The following is a 9,435-nucleotide window of genomic DNA, read 5'->3' as shown; positions in this document are numbered from 1 at the left end:
GGTGTATGTGACCTCCTCACATTTATTTGCTCATTAGTTTTTTTCATTTCTACTGCACCTTCTGCTTCACTCCTTAATTCTCCAACACATCTAATAGATTTCACCATTTTACTTCTCCTCCATCTGTTTGTTCTTCTTTTCACACTCACTAGCTTTGATGGGTTCCCTTTGTCTGCACATTGGCCTTTGCTTACTTCCCATGCTCAGCAGGTGTCTGGGCTCCTTGGTGCTCACCCTTCCCACACCGTTGGCAGTGCTGCAGCAGCCTGGGCAGGAGCTCCAGCTGGAGCAAGGACCCTGGTCTGCAGGAGCACCCTGGCTGCAGGGACATGGATTTGGTGCTGTGCTCTCCAAGGGGATGATGCAGGGTCCCCTCCTAACGCCTGGGGACAGCCTTCAGCAAGGACTTGACTAATCTGGTACATGTTGTGGATCTGGCTTTCTGCCTTCCAGCCTCCTTGGAAGCAGAGTAGCACAAGAACATAGCAAAGAAAATCCCTCAAAAATAAGGGAGGTGGGGGAGACAAGTGATGTGACCTGTTGTGTACAGACTGATCTTCCCAAGGTGTCTTGGGACAGAATATTTTATGGATGAGTAATCTTCTGCTTCCATCTTGAATCCTGCCCACCTGAGCTGAAATCTGGGGAGAGAAGCTGTTTGCAGCCAGCCAAGCGTGTCACCCTGACTACAGTCTGGACCAGCAGACCAGAGATGATCCTGTCACATGCTGCACGAGGGAGTCCTGCCTCTCTAGCCACTCCTGCAGCTGGCACAGCCCTACAAGTCATTAATTCTCCACCTGCAATTCCAGAAACAACCTGCGCTGGCTCCCAGCAGCCTGGGCTGCACCAGACTCCAATCTGGAAAAGCTTAAGCTCCTACCTCCATTTCTTATCCTGGAGAACAACATAAATTTTCACTTTAGCTTTAGTGAGGGTCTTGCTGGTCCTTCTTAGCATGGGGATCCAGTCAGATGGAGGTGGGTGGGAGCCTCTGCATTCCTCCTTTGCACTGTTCTCTCCGCTGCTCCTTTGTCTTCTGCTTTCTCCTTGCTCCTTGCAGAGCCAAGGGCGCCTCTCTTTCCCCTCACGGCTCTGCCCTGGTGCAAAAAGCAGGCGTGGACTAATGTAACTTGCTGAAGGCACAAATACTGAAGCCATCCTCAGCGCACACAATTACCAGACTATCAGATGGGAAGGTCTGTAAGAACTAAGCAATGGAAAAGGAATGAAGTTCATTGAGAGGTTATGACCTCAGGGATTAGTAATGATAAATTTTTTCTGCATGTAATGAGAGATGCTGGTGCAGTGTTGCACCTTTTCTGGTGCCAGTCTTGAAGACTGGCTTAGGCTCACCATGCACCTGGGTGGGAAAAGGGAGGTTTCAGTCTCTTCAGATGTCAAATTTCTCAGTTTTCTGACAATTTAGAAATTCTAAAAATCTAAAATATCCTTTTTATCATGCCTGGTTTATATAGTAAATTTATATTCTCTTATTCAATGAATTTATAGTTATGAATTTATTTTTTTAAATACTGATTGATTGAATGGTGAGAGTTTTATTTGGCAAAAACCTTAACATTATTCTACTTGAAAAAATCTAAGAGAAAATAAAAACTTCAAATGAATTCAGTGAAATTAAACACATAAACAATTGGCCCTGTCATTTTTCAGTAATGTATTTGACACATATAGTTAGTAAATTTACACACCTTAATACACTTGAGGAGTCAGAAGATGATTTACAGATCCTGCCATACTTTTCTATTTAATCCTGAAAAACCAAAAATTTTGCATGTGATCAGATAAAAACAGTGAATGTAAATTGGCTCTCTAATGTTGCTTTACCCTTCTCCCTTTCCCTGAGGTTGAACTCTAAAGCAGCATCAACCACAAATTATTGCTGCACACTTTCTCTGTGGCTCCATGGAAAAAATGGTAAGTTGATTATGCTCACAATCTCAACACATCCAAGAAATGCTCCTACAACACCTCTGTCTATACTGAGAGAATCAAAAAAAGCTTTTATGGCCACTAGAAGTGGTGAGAGATGACAGAACTCAGCACCTGAAGGTCCATTAAATGCCATCATGTCACTATGCAATTTCAGTAAGTGGAGGTGGGCAGGTAGGCCATGCCTGGGCATGTGTTCAGGCTGATGTGTTGCCTCCTTCCATGGCTGATACCAAGATTAAGTGACTCACCTTGTGAAAAATTTTTATTTGTGATGATTACATTGTAGTGGCAGTAAAGGCCAAATACCCCATCACTGTTGCCCTCTTGCCTTAAGCCAAAAGAAATGCTTGCATTCCTGGAATCTGAGGTCCCTATAAGCCCCTCAAGCTACAAGCAAACAACCCTCAACATTTCTGTAGCCAACAGGCACAAAATGACCCTGCTGAAACCCCTGTTGTAACATGACACTCAGATTTACATTAAAATGTCACCTGCAAAAAGGAACTCCCTGAGATGGAAGGGGCAGTGCAAGCATCACCTGGGATCTTGCTGGCACTGTGGTGCTGCCCTGGAGCTTTGACAGCAGACTTTCACCCCAGTGTGTTTAATTCCTGGACTTTGCCTGCCAGCTGGGGTGGGCAGCACACATGACTGTTGTTTCCTACTGGGACAAGAATTCTTTGTCAGCTGCATAGCAGCCTCTCCAGTGTGAGCCCTGCCACCCATCTCCATGGGCTGGCAGCATCACCCCAGAAATACAGGGCACCCTGGGGTCTTCCACAGATGTGCCAGAAGTCTCAGCCCACTCTGGACCTGTTAAAGCATCCTTACTTGTTCCTGTGGCCTAGAGGATAGTCTTATGGAATAATGGTTCTTGTTTCAAATCCATCAAATCATGGGGTGGGGGGAGGGAAAGAAGCCAAGCCATAGCCACAGCAAGGTGTCTGAGAATACTAAAAGCCTGGAGAAGCCCATTCTTCAGTGTCTCTGCAGGGCAGCCGGCATGGCAGGACCACCTCAAGGCCCAGAGTGCACTGGCAGGAGGCTAGAAAGGGTCAGGAGGTCGGAAGGTTTCAGGACATGCAGCTCAACAGGAGTCCTTGGTTACTGTACAAGTATTGGTGCCACAACTTGGCAGAAGATCACAGGAACTCTGGGAGCTCGGTCTCTTGTAGGGACTTGACAACTGCCCCTTCTCAGGGATCTTTCAAGGCTGGGCACATGGGCACATGCTCCTGAAGAGAGAAAAAGCAGGAGATTAGAAAGCCACAGTCCTGCTCATCCCCAGAGTCCCCTTTCCATATGAAGTAATTTCATATTACCTCTGTGATTTAAAGCCCACAGGAGCTGATCATCTCTGGCAACCTGTCCCAGACTGCCTCGAGCCTGAGGGAGCAGCTTGGTGAAGCTGGGTGACTTCTTCACTCAGGGAGTTGGGATCACAGTCAGATTTGGTGACTCGACACCCATATCACGCTCCACAACTGTGTCCCAAGGCTGTCCTCCTAACTTGTGGAACAGCAGTGCCATGCGGCTCCATGGAGTGAGCAAAGGTAGAAGAAAAAGCCCTCCTAAGTGCTTCAGGCTGTGCTGGGGCCTTTCCTGAGAAGACTTTGCCTTGACCTGAAGAGGCCACAGAGTCTCAGCAGAGGCTGCCCAGGGCAGGGGTTGCAGGTGCTGCACTTCGGCCATGGGGCAGTGGGGTGTGAGCTGCCAGGCATCAGGCTGAGCATGCTGCTGGTCACTCCACAGGGACTAAGCCATAGAAAGGATATTGTCAGAGCACAGGATTGTTCTGGGAGAACAGGCTGCACAAAGAGGAATTGTTTTGCCATGAAATGAGGCCATGTTTAGCTCCAGCCAGGGCTGGGCTTTGCCCGCCTGTCTGGGCTGCAGGCTGGCAGGGGATACTCTCCTCTCTGGCCTGCCTGGCATCTTCTCTGCTTCTCAGGTTGTCCCCTGGCACAGTCAGCAGCACAAGTACATGCCCTAAGACCCATAGTGGGTAGGGAGAAAAAGGAAATTGAAGGATAAAAAAACTTGTGACAGGTCTGCCATGATCCACTGCACCTGCCTGGCAAGTCCAAGGGGCACGGGGAAAGGAGAGAGTAGCAGTGGGGCAGCTCCCATGGCGAGGGGCTGCACTGTTTATCCCAGTAACAGGTGTATACTCACCTCTCCAAAAAGTGTTGTTGATGGCCTCCCTGAACATGGGTGAGGAGACAAGCGTCTTACACCTGAGCTCCAGCAAGACACACCAGAGAGCACAGGACTCAGAGGCAAAGGGAGAGAGAGCTGCATGCTCGAAATGTGGGTTGGAACACTCCTGTAATTTCCTATTGGTTTTACTCCCTGTGTGAGTGAATCCCAACATTTAAGAGGAATGGTGGTTGCACCCACAGAAGCATTCTGTGAGTCATTACTTCCTCAGCAGCTGCAGTGGGGCTTCCGCAGCTCAGGACCGCCCGGCTGCTCCTGCCACGGCCCGGGACCGCCCGGCTCCCTGCCCAGCTGCGGGGGGGCTGCACACGTGGGAGCTCCCGCAGAGCCCCGTGTGCAATCAAGTCACGACCTGATGCATTGTTCTGCTGACAGAGCAAAACAGGCTGTGCCATCATGACAATGATGATGATGAAGACGATGATTAATGCTGTTTCTACTGCTGTGATGTCCAGGAGAGCCTAAAAACACAAAAACAAGGCAGCCAAAATTGGTTCCACAGTCCCACTTATGCAGAACATGTTTCTCAGGGGGATGCAAACTGTTCCTGTGTTAGCTACTGCCACAGGCTCTTAGGGCAGTGCTTTGAAGTCCTGCCATGATGCTGCAGCAGAGCAGGAGACAAGAGCTCTCTCATATCACGCAGCAGGACCCCGACTTCAGTACCAAAAATAAACTCCACATAAACATCCGCTGCACGTTTCAAAGGCAAATTCCCGTGGGAGCAGCACACCTCTGTGCTGCAGGCCAAGGTGGGCAGAGCCCAAGACTGGCAGGTGGCAGTGGGAGATAGACACGTCCCACCAAAGCCACCTGGCAGCAGACATAGAGGGGGGAGGTCTGTGTTCAAAAGAGGAACATCCTGGGAAATGCTGCAGCTTTGAAATAACACCCACAGACAGCAATGCCCCAAAGCATGGCCTTTACTCCAGTGCATGGCCAGCAAATAAAAAACTTTATGCAAAAGTACCCTGAGGCACAGCCTTTACTCAGAGGAAAGCAGCTGCCATGCCAGGCTGGACTTAGCACCCACTGCTATTTCAGTGCAGAAACTGCTTGGACACGATGGTAGCAAAGGGAGAAGGCTTAGAATCAGCAGGTAAATCAATGACAGAATCTGAGCAGCAGTGATAAGATAGCTGCTGCAGGAACTACAGCTCTTGAATGCCTGACTTTAAAAAATATGCATCTCAGTCAGAAATATACATGCAGTAATTTCCTTTATTTAAAAAACACACACAAAACAAATTAAAAGGACAAAAGTTTCTCCTTCAGAGGAGCCAAACAGCATGCTTTGCATTATGCTTATGTACAGGGTTACCCCTAGGGAAATTGCAGAAGGTTTTCATTAATTTCTAAGTGCAGGTTTCCACCAAGGCAGTGTTCCTGGATCCAGCCAGAGAGCTGCAGTATCATAGGAACAATAAATAAACTGTGGAATCACATCAGCTTGAACTATTTTTATGGCATGTATTACAAACACATCCAAACATCCCATTTCTTGAGCATGAGCTTTTACCACCACAGCATCTCTGTGAGGCACAAAGTGGTAACATTTTATGTCTAAGGCAGTTGAAGATTTATTGCCCTTAAGTGGAAGGAGGAGATCCATGGGATTTTTTGAAAACAGCTGTGTATTCATTTGTAGGCACCAGCTGTCAGATAAAGAGGCTCTGCCTCTCCTGGGGCCACCAAGCTCATGCAGAGAGCCTGGAGAAAAGCAAAGACCCTGAGCTGTTTCCACCACTTGACCACTTACCCTGTGTTTGTGCCTTTGACTTCCAAGCAGTCTCTGAGCTTTTCAGAGGTCAGTTAAAATGCATCTTCTGCTGCTGTTTCCATGTGTTTGTCTCTCCTCAGCGAGCTGCAGGTGAAGCTGCTTTGGAAACAATGCCGATTAAAAACTTGGCTGAACACCCTTTGGCAGCACTCACCCCATTATCTTGCTTCTTAGCATAAAAAGTGCTCTGGCTTTCTCAACCCAACCACCACAAGACTTCTTCTTTGGTCCCTAATGTTTCTGGCAGAAAGATCCTATCCTAGCAGGAGGATGGAAACCAAACCCTGCCTTACCTGTGGTATGGAGTATGGAGAACTGAAGAGATTCCCCTCACTCCTCTCTCCCCCTATCTTTTCAGCTGCTTCTTCCCTAACACCTCACACACTTCACTTCCACTATAAAGGCTTAATGACATCCACTTAAAAGATCTGTAGGTTAAAAAAACAAACAAAATGTTATGTTTTGCTTGTTTAAACAGAAGACATCTGTGTGCACATTGCTGCTTGGGGACGGGACAAGAGAACAAACAAGCAGCAGGTGTTTGTCGTGCTGATCACTGGATGCAGAGAGATGCAGGGAAGTGGTGGCACCACTCTGAGCTTCATGGCTCCCAGAGACGATGCCCCCCGGGGCAGCAGCAGGACAGGCTGTGGGCACGACCCAGCATGGTTGCATGTGTGATACAGACTGGGAACAGTGGGCTGTGGGTAGCTGGGCAGGAAGGAAAGGCAATAAATATCTCTCTCCTGCGTTTGGGAGGAAGCCAGATGAAGCATTCCTGTCATGAGGGTGAAACACTTTCCACTTTAACAGTAACTCAGGAAGATGTTAAAAAACAGTTGCATAAGGCAAATGCTGAAAACTCTTCAGTCTGGGTATCCTGCATCTAAAAAAATAACATACATTTTTAAACATCCAAACTATTAATGCTGAGATCCAGTAACACAAGGAAACCTGGAGAAGCTCCAGAGAACAAACAAGTTGATGTTATGCCAGCATATTAAAAAAGTAAACAGGATGGCCTAGTAAACAGGTGTGTCTATTCAACAGACATCCTATGGAAATTAATGACCAAAAAATATGTGATCATATTGATAAAGACTTAAAGCAGAGAAATGTAAATACCAGTCAACAAGGATTACAATAAGCCTGTCAGACTAACATGATAAATTTTTTGGCACTGTACATTCTTCAGTATCAGAGAGCTGGTACAGCAGTGTGTGCAGTCAAGGAACAAGCTCATGGGTGGCCTGGCCAAGTGTGTGGCAGGAGAGGAGCTGCTCCCCTCTGGGAGCAGGTACTGAGCATGTGTTTGCAGCAGGGTAAAGCTGGTTACGGGTACTGAGGGGAGGTTTGGGGGGCCAGGACAAACCTATGTCCATCTCCATCACTCCTGCACCTGAACTGGAGCCCAGACAGCCCAGCAGCACCTGCCATGCCAGGGCTGAGCTTCCTCCCTGCCAAAATTATCCTGCTCAGAAGAGATGAGTTCAAAAGGGATTGGATAAGGCAGGGGAAAAACCCACAGGAGTTCAGAATAGCAGCACATCCCATGCTCACAGGAAGTGTGCTTCCCAATCACCCACTTGGCTCCTGCAACAGCAGGACACAGCCTGAGCCTTTGCCCTGACCCAGCAGGTCACATTTTTATTCTGACACAGTGCACTGGAAACAGTGAATCCCTGTTGGACATGCAGACCACAGTGACAAGCAGTGGACCATGAATTCCACAGCAATTTTATGGGTAAAAGGCTTGATCTTGTTCCCTGTTTAAACATTCAAACACTAGCAGCAACTGGATAAGAGGTTAAAGTTGCTTTACATCTGAAATTCCCATTCCCACAATTAGAATAGCATGTCCTGGTCCAGTGTCCCAAGGGACACAGATGCATAAGGAGATTTGGATGTGAGTCAAGAAATGGAAAATATGCCTTAAAGCAAAAGGGACTTTCATCAGTTCAGTCTGTCTTAAAAAAGGATCAGGAAAGCTTGATCATAATATCTGACTCCTCTGGTACTAACAACTCAGAGGCTCAGTTCCTTCCTGAGAAGATCCACTGACTTGAAAGGAATTAAAGAAATGCAGTTTCAATCTAAGGTGAAACAAGGAAAATAGTTTCTAGAACAACCTACCAGCCACTGTAGCAGGGACACACCAGTTTAAAATCATCTGTTTTCCTAACAAGAGTGCTCTAATTTACACAATAACTAATTCGAGGCAGCCTGTGTCATGCAGGAAGTTACGCTGGGAGCCTGGCCAGCCTCCCTGCTTTATAATCTATGGAAAAAAACCTGCCTGTGTTTCCCTTCGTGCAGTCCAATTGTGTGAAAGGTCTGGCCTGCCCCACTGGAGGCGGTCTGGGAGGCGTGTTACTCAGGCTAGCGTGGGCAGCAGGCAGCCATGCCCTGCCTATGTCCCGGGCTGCCTGAATTGCTCCAGGCAGCTGCTGGCCCTGGGCTCTGGCACTGAGGCATTTTAGCTTTATAAGGAAGCCAGTCTGAGGGGATGTAGCAAAGCAGCATCCTAGAGCTGAGGCTCCATGAATGACGAGTGCCAAGGATCTGACACATACAGTATTCTGCCTTCCTTTCCAACCAAAGCAAGGACATGAGACAGAGCAGGGAACAGCCATCCCCGTGGTTCTCAGCACGTCACAGGAATAGCCCTGCAGGCTCCGATTCCCCGGCTGCCAGGCTTGTTTTTGCACAAACCACTCACACTGGAACCAGTAACCTGCCTCCACACCAGTTCCCTGCTGCAGTCAGTGGCATCCCAGAGAGCCAGGACCTCCACATTCATTAGGAGCAAAAAGCAATTCCAGCAGTCTGGCTGGGATGCTGCCACTGCAGACGGACTCATTTGTAGTGGAGCAGCTTTGCTATTGTATAAGCTGTTTGTGCTTCCAGCTCAACTTTCTACTTCTCGGCTCAGTGCTTTTCAAGGGCCAGCATGTCAAAATAGGTCAATAACTGCCCTAGTCACGGCTTTGTGGATGGTTTTGTTTTGGGAGAACAGCTCACAGCCTTTACAAATAAGCTGGATCTGATTAGCTAAGAGGCAAGCAGCGCAGGAGCAGCTGCAGGCTGTATCTGCTGAGTGGAGATTTCCTCAGCCGAAGATTGCTGACAGATGCTATTGAGTAAAACACACTGCTGGCTTTCAACACAAGTCAGAAGGAAGTCCATGCAAGAGCAACCATAGGCAGGACATTTGTCCTTTAGGATAGTGCTGTATGTACTGACAGGCTCCAGGGGCATGTGCCCTCACCCTTTTGTCTCACAGGAATCTCTCATTAGGCAGATTATATGTTACAGCTCAAGGGCATAAAGTAGAACAGAGATGGCTTCACAGGGCCCAGTTCCTAAGAGAAATGGGCCAGACTTCACAATCTCGCCCATCCAGAAGTGTCACAGTCCTGGTCACATTGAAATACCTTTCTGAAGTGATAAATGAATCCTGAAGCAGCTAATAAACTTTA

This window comes from Camarhynchus parvulus, chromosome 8, assembly GCF_901933205.1.
Source record: "Camarhynchus parvulus chromosome 8, STF_HiC, whole genome shotgun sequence".
NCBI classification, from domain to species: Eukaryota; Metazoa; Chordata; class Aves; order Passeriformes; family Thraupidae; genus Camarhynchus; species Camarhynchus parvulus.
The sequence above is the reverse complement of the archived record's forward strand: the minus strand, read 5'-3'. Positions refer to the sequence as shown.